Source organism: Neomonachus schauinslandi, chromosome 2 (genome assembly GCF_002201575.2).
Source record: "Neomonachus schauinslandi chromosome 2, ASM220157v2, whole genome shotgun sequence".
NCBI lineage: Eukaryota > Metazoa > Chordata > Mammalia > Carnivora > Phocidae > Neomonachus > Neomonachus schauinslandi.
Genome location: NC_058404.1, coordinates 100,006,508 through 100,024,798, shown reverse-complemented (window position 1 = coordinate 100,024,798; position 18,291 = coordinate 100,006,508). Strand labels below are relative to the sequence as shown.

The following is an 18,291-nucleotide window of genomic DNA, read 5'->3' as shown; positions in this document are numbered from 1 at the left end:
TGTTATTATCTTAGAATTCTATAACTCACAGGCAGAAAATTATACTGGTTCTAAAGACACTTGTGAATGGGAAAGATCTTGGACCCTTAAATGCATATTCGACAAGCACCTATTTATTGGAAATGTCAAGAAAGGTATGAAAGTTTCTGGTGCGGTCTGAGGGCCCTGGATTTCCCCGTAGGTTTGCTTTCACAAGGAGTTGGGGTTTGAGCACAGGGCCATCAGACTCCAGAGCCATGCCCTTGACTCTTGCTCTATGCTACCTGCTGAAAAAAAAAGATGATAGAATACTAATTGATGCTTTATATAGGGACACGAGGATTGATAAAGAGGTTCTTATAATATAATGCCCATTACTACTCAACAACTGATGTTAGCTGATGTAAGCATAAAAGGAACTTATTAAAAAGATACTGGGTAGCTCATAGAATTTCCAGAAAGATTCTGGGCTTTGGGGTCATGCACCCAGTTACAGTGCTCTAAGTCACACTTCTGCACTGCTAACCACATGACTGGCACCCCTGACATGGACCCTGCGACTTGAGCTTCTGCTTTGGCTGCTTCGGGGACCAGGATTCAGCTACCCACAGTCCCCATGCATGCCTTACGCTCCCTGCTGCTCCCCAACACAGCACCAGATGGCCATTCCAAGACTGTGACAGGTGATTCCAATTGGAAGAGCCTATACTCTGTGCTAGTGAGGGAAGGTTGGGGAGCAAATACCTGGCACGTTAGGCTTTGATGATAGGCGGGGGCATCGGATGCTGGAGACCAGAGAATGACAAATTCCACAACTGCCCTTTCAGTTTTTTTGGTTCCTTCATACTGTTCTTCTCTCTTTCCTGCTAAGCAAAATCTACCCATGGCTCAAGATTCAGTGGACGTCCCACTTCCTCTGTGGAATTTTCTCTGACTCCTCTAGTCTTTGGTTTTATCCCTCTTCTAAATCTCTACATTACTTATAGCCAGAATGAGTTGTGAAAACATCGTATAAAGAAGTTGACTTCATATCATGAGACCTGAACCTCATTGTGCCAATGAACTGTTGTAACTCGAGTACTATTTGGTGGCACTTTTCAATAGTTAATAGAGAAATAATTGGTCTGTAAGGTAGAAATGAGTCTTTATTGCTAGCTTCCTTTCCTTTCACCATCCTACTCCCCTTGTCCCGTCTTTGGTCTTTACCTAATAATCGATGTGCTTGTTGCTAATATTTTGTGATATTTTCTCATCTCCTTAACTAGAAGGAATTCCATTCCCATCTCTAGTAGTTCTTCTGTGATGTCTGTAATATCTGCAAACAGTACATGCTTATTAATTGTTTGAGAATAAATATGCCTGAAAAATGCAGCATTTTATGGCATATGGGGATCTTTTGATCCAGTAGGTATTCACTCAATGTAAGAATACCTCATTCGTAGAAACAGTAATAAAATTCCTCCCCTTCCTGTAAAGCAATTCCCTTCAAGTAGGGATTAACAATGGAACACTTCATTATAGAACTGAAGATCCTCTTAGGAGCGTCAGGTTCACAGCCCTCACAGTAAAGTATCTCCCATACATGTCCACACACAAAAAGTTGACTGCATAATCCTTTAATATGCTTTTTAACAGACTGATTTCAGTGGGAATGAAAAGCAGGTTTTCAGGACTGAGTAGTTTACCCACCAGACTTGTTTGGTAGAGAAACATAACTATTGTAATAATTATTGATATCTATGATAAAAATTATTTGAAAGAATAATATCAGGTTTCTTGACAAAAATGCATGTAATATATGTTTTCTTTCAAAGAAAATAGTATTTAAGTGGGTTTTTTTTTGTTTTGTTTTGTTTTTTAAGTGATTTGGGGGATGTGAGTATCTCTTTGATCAAATCTCCCTGTGTGCTGCATTTAAATAGTTTCCAAGTAGAAATTTAGATTTGCTACTACCAACTTTTTCATTACATTATTTTAAGCATCTCATTGACTCATCTGAAGAAGTAAGGATATATATTAGCCAAATCATTTGTAGATTTAAATTTCATAAGTTCTTTTTGAAAGAACTGGTTTTTTTAATTTGCGATTTCAATTCACTGAAATTTTTCAATTCAATATTAAGAATATTTATTAAACAAACTAGGGGAAACTATTTGCAATTCACATGTTTGATAAAAGACTCCTACCCATACTATAAAAAGAACTTTCAAAACTCCCTAAGAAGAAAACAAACAACCCTTGAAAAATGAACAAAATATTTGAATAGACCTTCACCAAAGATGTACAGATGGGCAAAGAAACACATTAAAAGATGCTCAACATTAGTAGTCTCTAGGGAAATGTAAATTAAAGCACAGTGAGATGCCACTACATACTTATTAAGATGGCTAAAATAAAGAGAAACAGACAATATCAAGTGTTGGTGAGGATGTGGAGAAACTGGATTTCATAGATGGCTGGTGAGAATGTGAAATGAAATGTCCACTTTGGCAAACAATTGAGCAGTTTTTATGAAGTTACACAGACACTTAACGTGTGACTCAGTAATCCCAGTTATTTATCTGAATGAAACAAAAACTTGTGTTTACACAGAAACCTGAATGTGAAGTTTATAGCCACTTCATTCACAATTGCCCCAAGCCAGAAACAACCCAATATCCCTCGACTGGCAAATGGGTAAACACACTGGTATATTCATAAATGCCATATTCCTTAGCAATGTGGCAGAAACGAATTGCCACAATAATAATATGGAAGGAACTCAAATGTATTATGCTAAGCGAAATAAGCCATACTTAAAAGGCTACAAGCTGTGTGATTTCATTTATATGACATGCAAAACCTATATACAGGAACAGAAAGTAGTGGTTTCCAGGGGCTGGGGGTCAGGGGTTGGGCTGACTATATGGGGAGTGGCGAAGTATTTGGGGCAAGGGAGCTGCTCTATACTTTGATGGTGATGGTGGCTACATGTCTACGCATTTGTTAAAACTCATGGAACTAAAAAGGGAGAAGTTTACATAGGTAAATTTACCTTAATACAACAATTTTAAAAAACTAAATTCATCCTAGGACTGAGATAACAGAATACAGAGATGAGTAAGAGGATCAGTCTGGTGGAAGAAGGAAACTGAAGGGACGTGGCTAAATAAAAGAGAAGTCAGACCATGATATAGAAAGGTAACAGAGTGCGAGAGTAGCATCCAGTAGGCTCCAATAAACTCTAATTGCGTCTCTTTGTGTGTGTGCTTATGTTGGGCGGGAGGACAGGGGGTAGGTGTGGAAGCAGGGAGGGCTTCACAGAAGAAGTGACATTTGATGGATGAAGAAAAGTTCCCCAGTAAGGTGACTGGGGTGAGGACGAGGGAGCAGGTACATCCAGATCACAGTGATTAATGCGAGCAGAGCAAGTGAGGCGTTATCTGGAAGGCAAGTGTGAATTTTTAATAAGGAACCAGTGAAAATTTGTTTAATTTTCATTTTCATTAAAGGAGAAGAAAAACATTATCGGAAACATGCAAGTTGTGTTTTTTCTTCACTGCAGCTGCTAACCAGGCAGGCTTCCTGGCAGAGAGCAGGTTATCTATCCTGTGACTCTGAGAGCACACCCTATGTTAGCCCCAAGGCGAAGAGATAATAATAGTCTGCGAGCCTGGCAGCCTACACTCTGGAAGAGTTTATGAGGAGGAAGTCCGCAATTACATATTTCTGGGCAAACATGAACCAAGATTGAAACCCAGATTTGAAGAAAAATAACAGGCTGGAATCTTCAGACATATTCTGTAGCTGTTCTGTGGATTGAAAACAGTAGTCAAAGACACTCAGCTGCCGCTAAAAGCGAAGGTAAAATATTGAGCAGACTGTGCCCAGAAGTTGGTAAGAGACCTTTTTTCACACCTGCCCACCGTGAGTGTTCTGTAACACATAGAGCATTGTCTGCATCTGAATGGTGGGAAACTGTTTACATTCATTACAACAAAGCCAAAGCCACAACATAGGGTCCATTGTTCACCTCATAGCAATGACCGAATCTATTTATCCATGTGGTTTAAGCGCTCGCCACTGTGCACTGAAAGGCCTCCTCTTGGCAACATCACCAAGAGCATCTCGATCATGGTTACTACCATCTGAACAATTTGGGTTCTGCGCTGTGGTTTTGTGATTTCCATTTTTAAAACTTCTTAGACTGAACCATGACGTGCCCAGTCTAGGTTGGGCATACTTAAAATGAAACTGTTAAGCTAAAATTAACTTGACATCAAGATGGTGCATGTTCATTTTCCTTATATTTATAGCCAACCACAGTCATTATACTGAAGGCATCTAGTCTTTACTGTGCACTCTAGGGAACAGGAGGGGCAGTGGCAGTGACCAAAAAAGTAACTAAAAGTTTTTCCAAAGGCAGATGGCTGGAACTACCAAGGAAGCAGTGCCTTCATCTTAGTGAGGTCAGCCCGTGTAAGGGGGGGGGGGGGGGGGGGAAGCACTTTTTGTTGCACAGCTGTTTACTCTTCAGTTCTTCTGCAGTTAATCAAGAGTGATGGGACCTTTTCTAAAAGTTTTGCTAGGGGGCCCAGAATTTACCTCACATCCCCACAAAGGAAATATATGTAACAAAACTTCCTCTTTGATTTTTTTCACCAAATAACTTACCTATTGACCTACCCAAGAGGTGGAGGTAAATTCACCCATCATAATGTAGAGAAAAGCATTTTTGACTAGAGTCAAGAAGATCTGAATTTTAGTTTCTGTCTCTAGCCTCTCATTGTGTGGTTTGGGTCTCAATTTCATCTGAAAAGTTCAGAAGATTGAATGAAGATTCTTCGGATTCAGAATTCTGGTATTTCCCAACTTTTCTGAGGGAAGAAAGAAAATTTCCATCATTCTCATTATATATGTCAGATAGAACAGCAACTGCAGAGGAAAGAAGAAAACCTATTTACTAACCCCCTAAAATCAATATTTTGGGTTGTTTTTTTTCAACTCCAGAATATCATTTGGAAAATTGCTATGCATTAGGGATAAGATTTCTTGTGAGACAATGTACGTTATCCTTTACTTGGTCTGGCATTTGACTGTGAAATTCTAAGCAATCCATTTTTGGCTGTTGTGTGTTATTCTAGTTCCACTACCATTCATTTGGCTGAGACATGTTAGTTAAGGCAGAGGTGCAAGCTTTTTTGATCATAGGCTGTACTGTATATCATATTTCTTCTTTTATTTTATTCAGTTTTTAAAGTAACAGCCTTTAGGTATGTCACAGAGGGTTGCTTAACAGGCTATGTCAAGTACCTGGTCTAAAATGAGAATAAAAGCTTAGTTGTGGTCCCCAATGTTTACTTCTAATGCATTATTAAAATCTTTTTACCATCATCTTTCCGTGAATATTCATGAAATTGTGGTTACTAAGGAAGAAAAACTTATGCTGGCGTAGGTCCCTGTTCTTTTGTGAATAATCACAGATACGGAGAGGAGTCAGATAAGAAAGAGATCATCAAGGCCTCAGACACAAGAGGAAGGATGAAGCTGAGAGTTATGGATCTATAAGGAAACACCATGTTCTGAAGAACATTTTTATATTGTGACACCTTATACATGAAAACTGTTTGTGACAATGACCACCTATATAATGACTCCTAAAGGATCTTTTAAGATCAAGAGTTGAACTTTTTCTATAAAGAACCAGAGGGCAAATATGCTATGTCTTGTGGGCCTTGTGATTTCTGTCCCAACTATTCAAGTCCACTCTTGTAGCATGAAAGCAGCCATAAACAATATGGCAATGGAGGGGTGTTCTGTGTTCCAATTTTTTTTTTACACAAAAGTAGGCAGTTGGCTGGATTTGGGCCCATAGTTTTTTGAATCCCGGTCTAGATTATTGTGCTCATCTACATCATTATCAACATGAATAACCAACATTTATTGCAACTCTATTAAGCAATTTATAGTAGAGTTAGGGTTAAAGTTAAGTTAACCCTTAGGTTAAGAAGACAAGGAAGCTTAAGCACGTGAGGCTCACAACTCAGGGCCAGGTCCCCTATCAGAAGCCCAGTTTTTATTTTATTTTATTTTATTTTATTTTATTTTATTTTATTTTATTTTATTATGTTAGTCATCATACATTACATCATTAGTTTTTGATGTAGTTTTCCATGATTCATTGTTTGCGTATAACACCCAGTGAAGAAGCCCAGTTTTTAAAAGAGGAAACTAGGGGCGCCTGGGTGGCTCAGTTGGTTAAGCGACTGCCTTCGGCTCAGGTCATGATCTTGGAGTCCCAGGATGGAGTCCTGCATCGGGCTCCCTGCTCGGCAGGGAGTCTGCTTCTCCCTCTGACCCTCCTCCCTCTCATGCTCTCTGTCTCTCATTCTCTCTCTCTCAAATAAATAAATAAAATCTTTAAAAAAAAAATAAAATAAAAGAGGAAACTAATAATATATAGAGATGGAGGTCAAGATAAATTCTCTTTGGATTCTGTAAATGTACTCTTCAGTTCTACCTAAAACTTTTAAGCATCTGCAGGGATTGACTTCTTTTTCTTTACTATGGGCTTTTTCTTTTTGTGCTAGTCTATGACAAAAAAAAAAAAAAATCCTGAAAGTAAAATCAAACTCCTGAGAACTTCTGAATACTCAACCACCTTTTGGGGACATTTACTTGGTCCTATAGAATGTTTTAGAAATCCTGATTTCCAGTGACAAACACATTCTAAGCTAAACCATGACTCTTTTTTAATGATTTATGTATGTTAAATGATTAAATGCTTGTGAAAAGAAGAATATGTTTAAACATTTTTGATTTATTTTATTTATTTTATTTTGTATTTTTTTTTTTTTCCTCTAGCATCACAGGATTAACCCAACCCAAGGTGAAGTAAGACTAATTTTATCAGATCTATTTTTGGTGTTTCTACTTTCAAGTCTGAACATCCAGTTTCCCCTGGTGATCACAGATGAAATAAAAATCTTATTGTTTTAGAAAATTAAAGAGATAGGTGGACTTGCAGTCCTATTGTAACTGCGTATTTTTATCTCTGTTTTTGACTCCAATTATCCTTCATAATAGAAAGATGAACAGAAGTATCGTTCATGAATTTGATTATTGCTCCACATTTTAGGTTCTAGCAAGGCTCTAATTTTAGAATAGATAGACCCACACATAGGGTAAGATTTTAGGGATGCTGAAACTGTTATGCAATATTATATTTTTTCTTTAGTGTTTGAAAAACTTGCCTCTTTGGCTGAAGACCTATTAAAATACATGTGTTTTGTTTTATTTTTAAACAAAGATTTATTTTTATTTATTTTAGAGAGAGAGAGTGGAGTGAGGGGCAGAGGGAGAGGGAGAGCGAGAATCTCCAGCAGACTCTGCGCTGAGCGCTGAGCCCTGAGCCTGATGCGGGGTTTGATTTTAAGACCCTGAGATCATGACCTGAGCTGAAATCAAGAGTCAGTCGTGTAACCAACTGAGCCACCCAGGTGCCCCTAAAATACTTGTATTTTACATGGCAAAGAGGTATTATAAGCCATTAACTTATCACAGATTTGCTTGTATCATTGACTATCAGTGATAGGGTCCTAAGTGAATGAAGCCCTAAATAGATACTTAGGAAAAAAAAGATTTATTTATTTGTTTATTTACTTGAGAGAAAGTGTGTGTGTGTGTGTGTGCACATGGCACACATGAGATCATGAGGGGGGAGGGGCAGTGGGAGAGGGAGAGAAGCAGTGTCCCCACTGAGCCCACGTGGAGCCTGATGCAGGCTCTTGATCTCACAACCCTGCAATCATGAGCCAGAGATAATGACCTGAGCTGAAGTCAAGAGTTAGAGGCTTAACTGACTGAGCCACCCAGGCACCCTGTAGCTAGATACTTTTATTTATTTATTTATTTATTTATTTTAAGAGAAGGAAAGAGTGGTGATTTGCTCTGTTTTACTATATCATCTTTTTCCTTTTATTTCAATAACCCTGAAAATACAAGCCTTTTCTGGAACTTGCAGCAAACTCAATATGTGCTCTCTGGAAGATGCTGGTCAATAAAAATAATAATCAACTGCCTCATTTTCTCAAATTCTGTGTTGAGCCCATGTAGTCTTGATGCTGAAGAAACTTCAGCAATGTGAATGGATGGCTTTATTTGGACTCTTTGGCTAAAAGCTGTGTTGGATAAAAACTGTAATACAAACATAATCAAAAATGATTGGAAAAGTTATATGAACTTAATTTGACCTTTTGATGTAGTACATGTAAAGATAAAACAATTTTTTATAGTAAGAGACTATTCAGTAGATTCTAGTTCTGATTCACTTTTTTTTCTCAGTTCTTCTATATTTTTCTGTACTGAGGAAATTGGTGTGACAACAAAGAGGTACATGTTGAGACTGGTTAACTGGTATACCTTAACATGTGTGTTATGTGTGCAAATTGATATGTCCTCAAGAGAGAATTCTATCTGTGAGGAGTCTTTGTTGGACCACATTAGCTTTCTCCAGAAATCAAGCGAATGTACTCTGGCTAACACTGAGAATGGTCAGCCAAGAAGAAGGATGATTTTTCAAAGAGAAGTAGCTCGGGAATTTGTCTCATGCCAGTCCTGTGGAAAAGGGTTTATTACAGATTCTGGGTGAGAGACTGTAGAAGCTATCACCAGATTTTTAGGAAGCATTTAAAAAAATTCCAGAAAATTCTTTAGAATAAAGTGATAGGGCTAAAGATTCTCATAGAAAGAGATTCAGAGATACTTTTCTGTTGTTGGGGAGGGTTCCTCCTGGAGCAAAGGGAGAAAACTACCAATATATTGTGGACATTATTAGGAAGCTGTAGCACAGGTATAGCAAAGTTGTTTCATGGAAACTGTGTTGAGAAGGATTCTGGGTATGTTTGGCCTCAGCAAGATGAATTAATGATGTCTGCTATAGGTATGTGAGGAGAAAGTAATTGTGCATACAGTAAATTTGCTTAGTTCTGGTTGAGGTACAGTTTTATAGCAAGTTTTTTGGTTCTTGCAGGGGAGGACAAAATTTTTTCTCTATCCTGTTAAGTTTAATGACTAGGGCTTGTGAATTAAACTGACAGGTTAATAGAAGAAAAGATTTATTCTGCATGCTCATTGGAACTTCACAGAAAAGAAGTGGGAACTCAAAGAAGTGGTTAGGTTTGAGAGCTTATATGCCATCAAATAAAGGGCAATAAATTGTGAAGACGTGATAAGACAAAGGCAAAGGGGTTTGGGCTTCTAGAGGTGGTAACTTATGGGAAGGTAAATATATGGGGGAAACTAATGGAAGATAAAGGTTATTGTAGTAAGATTTGTTATACAGACTCAAGGGTGCTATCTCCAGTGACAAAAGCCATCTCTGGTGATTAAGAGCCATTCTCTTCCTGGTGTGGGAGAAGGGAAGGAAGATACCTTAACAAAGGCAAATTCATGCTTTGTTTTTAGGAAGAAAGGGGGAGGGCAGAGAGTTTCTCTTGTGCCTGCTGTTTCTTAATTGTCTTCAGCTCAAAATAATCCTTATGACAGAGTGGGATATTTTGGGGTGGCATATTCTGATCCCGTTCAATCTCTAATCTTTGATTTCTTTATCTGTGATGAAGATAACGTTACTTCCGGAACTGGTATGAGAATGAAATGAGATGATGTCTGTGAAAGCACTATGAGAGCTATAAAGCAATCTACAAATGTAAGCGTTGATGCTTATATTTTAGGTTGCATTTTCTTTCTTCAGATTGAAATCTCAGTTCCTTATAAATTTACGATGAAATTGACCCAGTTGGCAAAATGGAATGGAGATGAGAAACACAAAAGCATCTTTCTGTATCTTTCAAAAAATGTACCTTTTACCATCAATAAACAGCCAAGAAAGATAGGAATGGAGCTAATTATTTGCAAATATCCCCTGACGCCTTCACTTCCCATCTGAATTTAATTCTAAAGAAAGGGGCCCTGATGGATTCCTGCCTTCAGATATAATTACCTCGAAATTGACTGACATTTAAAGCACACACGACACTTTTTAGCTTTAATTAGGCTAAATTGGTGGAATTTACTTGACCGGTAGTTTTGGGGATGGTTGGAGGCATGAGAATATATGTAGCATATCATTTCCTGCTGATGCTAGGATTTAGTCCCTATTAGAGAATTCTGTATTTAGGATAAAATCACTTAAGAAATGTAGCCCAGTGATTATTATGACCACGAAGTAATCAGTGCAGTCAGTGAGAGAAGCTCTGAGAAAAAAAAATTGTCACTGACAACAGCGGTAACCAAAAATCCACAGAGGTTTTATTTAAATGATCTTGAAGGTTTTCTTGATTGAAGGATGTTAAAATTTTTTTGTTTTGCTATAACATTTTGCTTTGATATTGATAATGTGGACACCATAAAGAAATGCAATAGGTAAGAAGTGTTTTAGACCAACTCCAAAAAGCATGGATCAAATATATTCATCTGAGTTGTCTCTTATGATTGCTTTAAATTCATCTGTATTTGTGGCTATTTCTCCTTGTTTGTAATTTTGTTAACTTTTTTTTTTTTCTAGGTTGGGCCAGCTAATGGTTTGTTGTTTCTCATTAATTATTTCAAAGAATCTCTTCTTGAATTTATCACTAATACTCTTATTTATTTTATTTTGGTATTCTAATATCATTAAATAATTTTCTTTTTCTTTTTTAAAGATTTTTTAAAAAGATTTTATTTATTTGAGAGAGTGAGCGAGCAAGAGAGAGAGAACACATGAGCAGGTGTAGAGGGAGAGGGAGAGGGAGAAGCAGGCTCCCTTGCTGAGCATGGAGCCTGATGCAGGGCTCGATCCCAGGACCTTGTGATCATGACCTGAGCTGAAGGCAGACGCTTAACTGACTGAGCCACCCAGGCTCCCGTAATTTTATTTTTCTAGTGCATAATATTTTTTCTTCCTTTTTACACTTCCTTAATTTTATTTTGTTGTTCTTTTTCTAAATATTGACTTGAATGCTCAATTAATTTTCATTCTTTCTTATTCAATAATGTGTTTATGATTTTAGATTTAGCTGTAAGAGTTCAGGTTCACCCATATTTTTTTTAAATATATAATGTATTTCATTATTATTTTACAGATATTTTGAAATTTTAGTTTTGATTTTCTCTTTGATGCAAGTGTTGATTAAAAGTAAATTTCTTAATTTTCATGAGATTGACTTTCTTCCTCTCCTTGTCCTCTCCTCTTCTTCCCTTTTATTTATAGCTTAATATCACTGGAGGTCACAGTTCAGATAATATGTGTGGTGTTATTTCTAGTTTCTTTTTGTTTGATTTATGTTCAGAATTTTATAAATATCCCATGAATTCTTGTAAAGCAAGTTGATTATTTTTATTAGGATAGCAAGTTCTGCATATCTATCATGTTCATGCTAATCAACTGTGTAATTGAAATGCAACATTCTGAATTGTTTTTTGTCTAAATTGATTTTCCATGGACTAATATTGTGATATTAAGTCTCCTATTATTATGTTTTAGTCTACTTTTCTTTGCATTTCCTATAGTGTATGTGTTATGAATTTTAATATAGCCATTTTGTGCATAAAGACCATTATAATCTCATTGTGGATTGTATTATCATAGTTTCCTCTTTGTTTTAACACCTTTGTTTGAATTTAATTTTGCAAATTAATTTTAATATTCCTACTGTGATCAACATTCATGATAGTATTACAAATGTAATACTTATAAATTAGATGAACATAGAAAATCGTAGCTTTTAAATTTTATTATTTTTTATTTTTTTATTGTTGAAGTATAATTGACATACAGCATTATTTTAACTTCAGGTGTACAATGTATTGATCCAACGATTCTATAGATTCCTCAGTGCTCACTATGATAATGTAGTCACCATCTGTCACCATACCGTTATTACAATGTTATTGACTATATTTCCTATGCTGTACTTTTCATCTCGGTGACTTATTTGATGGAAGTTTGTACGTCTCAATTCCCTTTATTTATTTCCCTCCTCCCTCCCCTCTGGGAACAACCGGTTTGTTCCAAGTATTTATGAGTCTGTTTGTTTGTTCATTTGTTTTGTTTTTTTAGTTTCCACATGTAAGTGAAATCATATGGTATTTGTCTTTCTCTGTCTGACTTGTTTCACTTTGCCTAATACCCTCTAGTTCCATCCATGTTGTCACAAATGGCAAGACCTCATTCATTTTTATGGCTGAATAATGTTCCATGGTGTGTGTGTGTGTGTGTGTGTGTGTGTGTGTGTATATCACATCTTCTTTATCTGTTCATCTATCAAGGAACACTTGGGTTGCTTCCATATCTTGGCTATTGTAAATTATGCCACAGCAAATATAGGGATGACAATATCTTTTTGCATTAGTTTTTTCATTTTCTTTGAGTAAATACCCAGTAATGGAATTACTGGATCATATGGTATTCTATTTTTAATTTTTTGAGGAGATTCCATACTGTTTTCCACAGTGGCTGCACCAGTTTGCATTCTTGCCAACAATGCACGAGGGTTCCCATTTCTCCACATCCTCGCCAATACCTGTTATTTCTTGTCTTTCTGATACTGGCCATTCTGACTGGTGTGAGGTGATATCTCATTGTGGTTTTGATTTGCATGTCCCTGATAATAAGTGATGTTGAGCCTGTATCTGTTTTCATGTATCTGTTGGCTATCTGTATGTCTTCTTTGGGAAGATGTCTATTCAGGTTGTAGCTTCTTTATTTTTTATATTTGAGCTAATTTTCTTCATAAGCCTTTACTCTGCTAGAGTAAAGGAAGAAAACCAGAACCTCCGAATTAATGGTATCCTAGTTTCCTTAGGGTTACTTATGCTCTTTGGGGTAAATGCTCAGGTTTTTTTTGGATGCCCCTTTCCTCTTCCTGCATCTCCTCGAGGTGGCATTTTGGAATATGATTTGTCACTGTTCTCTGTGTCCTTATTAGTCTCTTTTGCAAGGGTCCATTGAGATAGGACTGATCCTGTCTGGGTTTTAAGCTGTGTGGGCATTGGATTGAGTAATATTCATATTCTGTGGTCTCTGCTTTCTCTGACACTGGGTCTCTGTTGATGCAACAGACTGTCTAATTATTCTGGGCCTGTCACTAAGGCAAAAGGGACCTTCCAAGTCCCTCTTATCCCACTACCCCAGGTTCAGGGGCCCAGCCCCCTTCCTCTATCAATCTGTATCGCCTATTTTTTCCACATCACATTGGTAAGGCACTACGCAGTAAGAGGATTTTCCCTAGGGACTTGCAGCCTTCTGCAGGTCTTGCTGGGGGGAAGAGGACCACCAGCCCTGATGTTTTTAGCTTTCCTCCATACTTACTGGAATGTTATTTTTATAGCTTTATCCCTTCTTATGTCCATTTTAGAACTTCTGACTTACCTGAGTTGCTTTGTGCTTTAAATTAGAGATAAACCTAAAGCACTGTTTTAGGAAAGTACAATGCAATCCGAACATCTTGTTCCTTTAGTAAGTATATTTACCTCAGTGACCTGTATTGTTGATCCATCAGCACATCCTGTTAATTTTATCTTCAACTCCATCTACTTTTTGTCTCCACTACTACCATCCTAATCTAAGCTACCTTCTTTTTGTTTGTTTTGTTTTGGTCTGCAGTAATGCAAGAGCCTCCAAATTTATCTCCCCGATTCCAAACCGCAGAGCAGCCAGAGTGATTATTTCAAAATATGAATGAGATCGTAAGTTTGCAAGACTTGACAAAGGCATCTCACCACACTTGAAATAAAATTCAAACTCTTTCCCCAATTCTACACGGATTGTATTCTCTAGCTCATACCTGCCTCTGTAGCATCATCTCCCACTCCTTTCCTCTTCGCTGACTATACTCTGGCCAAACCACACTGACATTCTTTCTGCTCTGCAACTAGACAAGCTCCTTCCTGCTTACGGCTCTGGGGCTAGTCTCCCCTGTCTGTGGAATGTTCTTTCTCCGTGGCTCCTTAAATCTGGCTTCTTCCTGGTATTACTTTGAATTGTCACATCCTTACAAGAGGCCTTCTCTGACCCTCCAATTTAAATAGTTTTCCAATTGCATTTTATCACAGTCCCCTTTCTTGTGTTCATCACAGTGCACATTGCTACCTGATTACTCTTACTGATATATTTGTTTATCTGTCCCAAGCAGTAATATGTGAGCTGTACACGAGCAGGAACATGTCTTTCAGTTATCACTAATGATGATAATAGTAGCAGTGAAAGAATATAGCATCTATTACTGATTCTTCAAACTAGTCCCGTTCTAAGCCCTTTCCACGTATTAAGTCTTTAATCTTCATTGCAGTCTCATGAGGCTGAGGCTGTTGTTACCCTCATTTTATAGTTGTAAGAACTGAGGCACAGAGAATTTCAGTGATGTATGCAGGGTCACATGGCTATTAAATGGTAAAGGTGGGATTTGAACCCAAGCAAAGGGGCTTCTGGTGCCACACTGCTATGTGCTAGTCACAGGAGGTACAGATCCAAATAAGGCAGAGACATGCCTCTCAAATTCTCGATAGTTAGGAAGTTTGGGAAAATGAGAGAAATCATGACAAAGCATGATACATTTTCTATTACAGGTATGGGGGGGGGTGGCTAGGAAAGCATATAAATGAGGCATCTTATTTATATTATATAAATCTTTTTATATTAAAATATATCAGTAAAACCTGAAATGTCTTCATTAGTATATAGTAGTCCCCTTTTCTGTGGTTTTGCTTTCTGTGGTTTCAGTTACCCCCAGATGACTGGGTCAGAAGCAGATGATCCTCCTTCTGACCTATCATCGGAAAGTCTCGGTCGGTGGAGCATGCAACTCTTGACCTCAGGGTTGCGAGGTCGAGTGCCACACCTCGGTGTAGAGGTTACTTGAAAATAAAACCTAAAAAAAAAAGTCAGTAGTAACCTCACGCTACATCAGAACACCCCCTTCGTTCACCTCACTTCATCTTATCACATAGGCATTTTGTCATGTCACATTATCTCAAGAAAGGTAAGTATAGTAAAATAAGATATTTTGAGAGAGAAACCACATTTGCATAACTTTTATTGCAGTATATTGTTATAATTGTTCTCTTTTGTTATGAGTTAGTGTTAATCTCTTACTATGCCTGATTTATAAATTAAACTTTATCATAGGTATATATGTATAGGAAAAACAGTACACATACAGGGTTTTTATTACCTGTGCTTTCAGGCATCCGCTGGGAGTCTTGGAATGTATCCTCCTGCAGATAAGGGGGAACGACGGTATTAGTTGGGCCATCCACCTTTGCTTATATAGGTTATCTGGCATCATGCTTGTAGAAATGTAGAGTTGGGCAGATGAAACATTTTCAATATAAAACATACCATGTAACTGAAATCTGTCAGACTGGATTTTTTTCCTGAAATGATTCTGATATTGGTTGTCTATTCCTTTACTCTAATTAAGAGAGAGATTGTTTCACAGGTGACAGGTGATGTGAGGGAACTAGAAGAAGGCGAACCCAACCATCGAGAGAAAACCATTATTTGCCTCCTTCGAAGAAATCACTTGAAGTAATGAGGAATAATTAATGTCAGTGCTTAGGATTATATGAAAGTTTGCTAAGATACCCAGTGCAGTTGTAATGGCCAGAAATGGCCGTTGGATCACAGGTATGCCAACTAGCCATCCCATGCCTCCCTGCATTTAGCAGTAAAATGAGGTTAACTGTACACATCAAGTAATAAACGAGACTACGATTACCACCAATAATGGCTAGTCTACTTTTAGTGCCAGAAGCTGATCTAAGGCCATTGCAGTTTACTTAATCTTCACAGCAAACCTGGTGAAGGAGGTATTATCCCCCGTTTACTGATAAGAAAGTTGAGGCCCAGAAAGGTTAAGTAATTTGCCTGATATCTCACTGCTACAAAGCATACATTTGAACTCAACTATAGGGTTGTGTAAATAAAACAAACAAATCATTGCCACTACTGAGTGGCTTCTATGGGCTGGCACTGGGCTAGGCACTTTAGTGTGTTGTCTCATTCACTTCTCATAACTCTGTGAAGTAAATGTTGTACTCATTCGACAGGTAAATAACCGAGACTCGGGATTATGGAATTTTCCCAAGGTTATGTGAGGTCAGGCCTGCCTGACTCCAAAGTCTGTACGAACTAGTAATTCATTAAACTCTTTAAACTGGCAAGCGGTGTACTGTTCTTTCTTCTCCATAATTGCCTCTCCCACTCTTATTCTTCTCCTCTGGTACTTTTGTCATTCTTTGTGCTTTCGTGATACATCGCTCCATGATGTGCATAATATAAAACCTGCTAACATTTTCTGAGCCCAGACAATGTGCTGGGCACGGTGCTAAATTGTTTGCTATTCGTTACCTCATTTATTCCTCCTAGCGATCAAATATCACAGGTACCACTATGAGCACCATTTTATATATGAGGCAACTGAAGGTAATAGAGATACTGTAGGCAGCATTTTTCTGAAGCCTCTGGTGATGCAATATTCCTTCGAGAAAATGGAGCACTTTAAAGCCTCGTTGCATTTGCTTGCACTGAGAATAAATGAGCTAGATTAAAAATTCTTTCAGTTTTTGAGCATTAAAAAACATGCAATCCTATTTAAAACAGATCGTTTTTTCCCTCTTGAAGCAGGGTGGTTTGGAGCTGTCTTTACGGTGTGTTTCTTGAAAAGTTGTATTGGACTAATCCGGTTAATTCTGGATGCTTCCTTTTGCCCTTGTCTCTCTGGCTCTCTGCTCTGTTCTCAGGACAGCCACCATTAGCCTGCGTCTACTGAAGGCACCAGTGGAGAGGGGGCAGGGTGTTGGGTCTCTGGGAAACTCATTTGCATACTTCTTGTTACAAAGGCCGGACCACATCCTGGTTAAGACAATGTGCTGTCTGATAAACAGACTGCATCCCCCAGTGTCTGCCTGGAGCTCGGCCAGCCTGTGGTCCGCCTTTGTCACAAGGTGCTGTTTATTCTGCCTGGAAGTCCAAGGACAGGACAAACCAGCTAAATGAACCTTTTATTTCTCCCATTCTCTGGCAGAAATTCCTTGGGTCAAAAATATTTATTAATATTAGATTAAAGGGGAGGCATCAGAATCCTCCAAAGAAGCTTCCCTAACGCTGTGGAAAATCTAGAAAAGGTTTTTATCTTCTTTTCTAGCTATGAATTCTTTGGGGAAACACGAAAACTTGGAAAATACAGTGTGAGGGCAATATAAAGATCAAGGTTTGCCAAGATTTTGTGTTGATAAATATTTATTTCCACATCTGTTTTCTATGTGTTCCCTTTCTCTTTTCCTCCTCCCTTCCAACCCAACACACAGACAAAAGGAAGTGGAGGCTTAAAACAATTAGCTGGTGACTGCAGGACATGTTTAGGAATCTGGATAATTGACTTCTAATTTCTCCATTCTTTCTACAGTTTGGTAAATTAAAAAACATTTTTGTGATGCACTCTCATTTATGGCAGTTAAGGTAAGAAATTTCTCTGTGCTGTTTTTTTTTTTTTTTTAACTGCTTTTTCTTAACTGCCGTCAAAACAATTCAACATTTCCTGCTCTGCTGAAAGTATTTTCAAATGTAAACGTGGTACCTATTTTTAAGATATATTTTAACCACCACTTTTACTGGTGACTGTAATCACTGAAAAGAAAGCACTCAGTGGCACGGGAGGGAGTTGTTTTAATATTTTTAATCAATAATTCCTGTAAACACACTTTGTCTTGAGGGAATAGAGTACACCGCGATTTCCTTTCTGCATTGACAGAGGCCTCCTAAATAGATTACAGCCACTCATCTGTAGCTAATCCCACACGTGTAGTGAAGACTTCCTCCTGGACGCATTCGTGGAGGATGGTGCTAGAGATGCTGTGACGGAACAGTTTGAGAACCATGCCAGTCGGCATCTAACATTTCCAATAAGGCCTCTGAAGAGATTTCTGGCAGCCGAGGAACAATAATATGATAGAGATTGATTATTTTGAGGTTTTGAAGCTAAATACTAGCACATGGTAAATATTGGGGTTTATTGTGAAAATGAAAATTAAACCTCTGTGGAAAACCCTGTGAAGCATACCATGAGGGGCAGAAGTTATCTGAGCAGTATCAGCTTTCCTAGATTAGGAAAGATCCCAAACCTTTAGTGAATGTATTTTCCCCTTCCTTCCTCTTTCTTTCTTTCTTTCTTTCTTTCTTTCTTTCTTTCTTTCTCTCTCTCTTTCTTTTCTTTCTCTCTCCTTTTCTTTCTCTCTCTCTTTCTTTCTCTCTTTCTTTCTTTCTTTCTTTCTTTCTTTCTTTCTTTCTTTCTTTCT

At 37.8% G+C, this 18,291-nt stretch overlaps 1 long non-coding RNA gene across 1 annotated transcript in view; it reads left to right on the top strand.

The window, feature by feature from the left end:
• Nucleotides 1–3,824: 3,824 nt before the first annotated feature.
• Nucleotides 3,825–18,291, top strand: part of LOC110573023 — a 180,136-nt gene continuing 165,669 nt past the window's right edge. The window contains exon 1 of the long non-coding RNA XR_002479892.1: nucleotides 3,825–3,855. This is a non-coding gene — a long non-coding RNA (uncharacterized LOC110573023). The remainder of the gene's footprint in view (nucleotides 3,856–18,291) is intronic.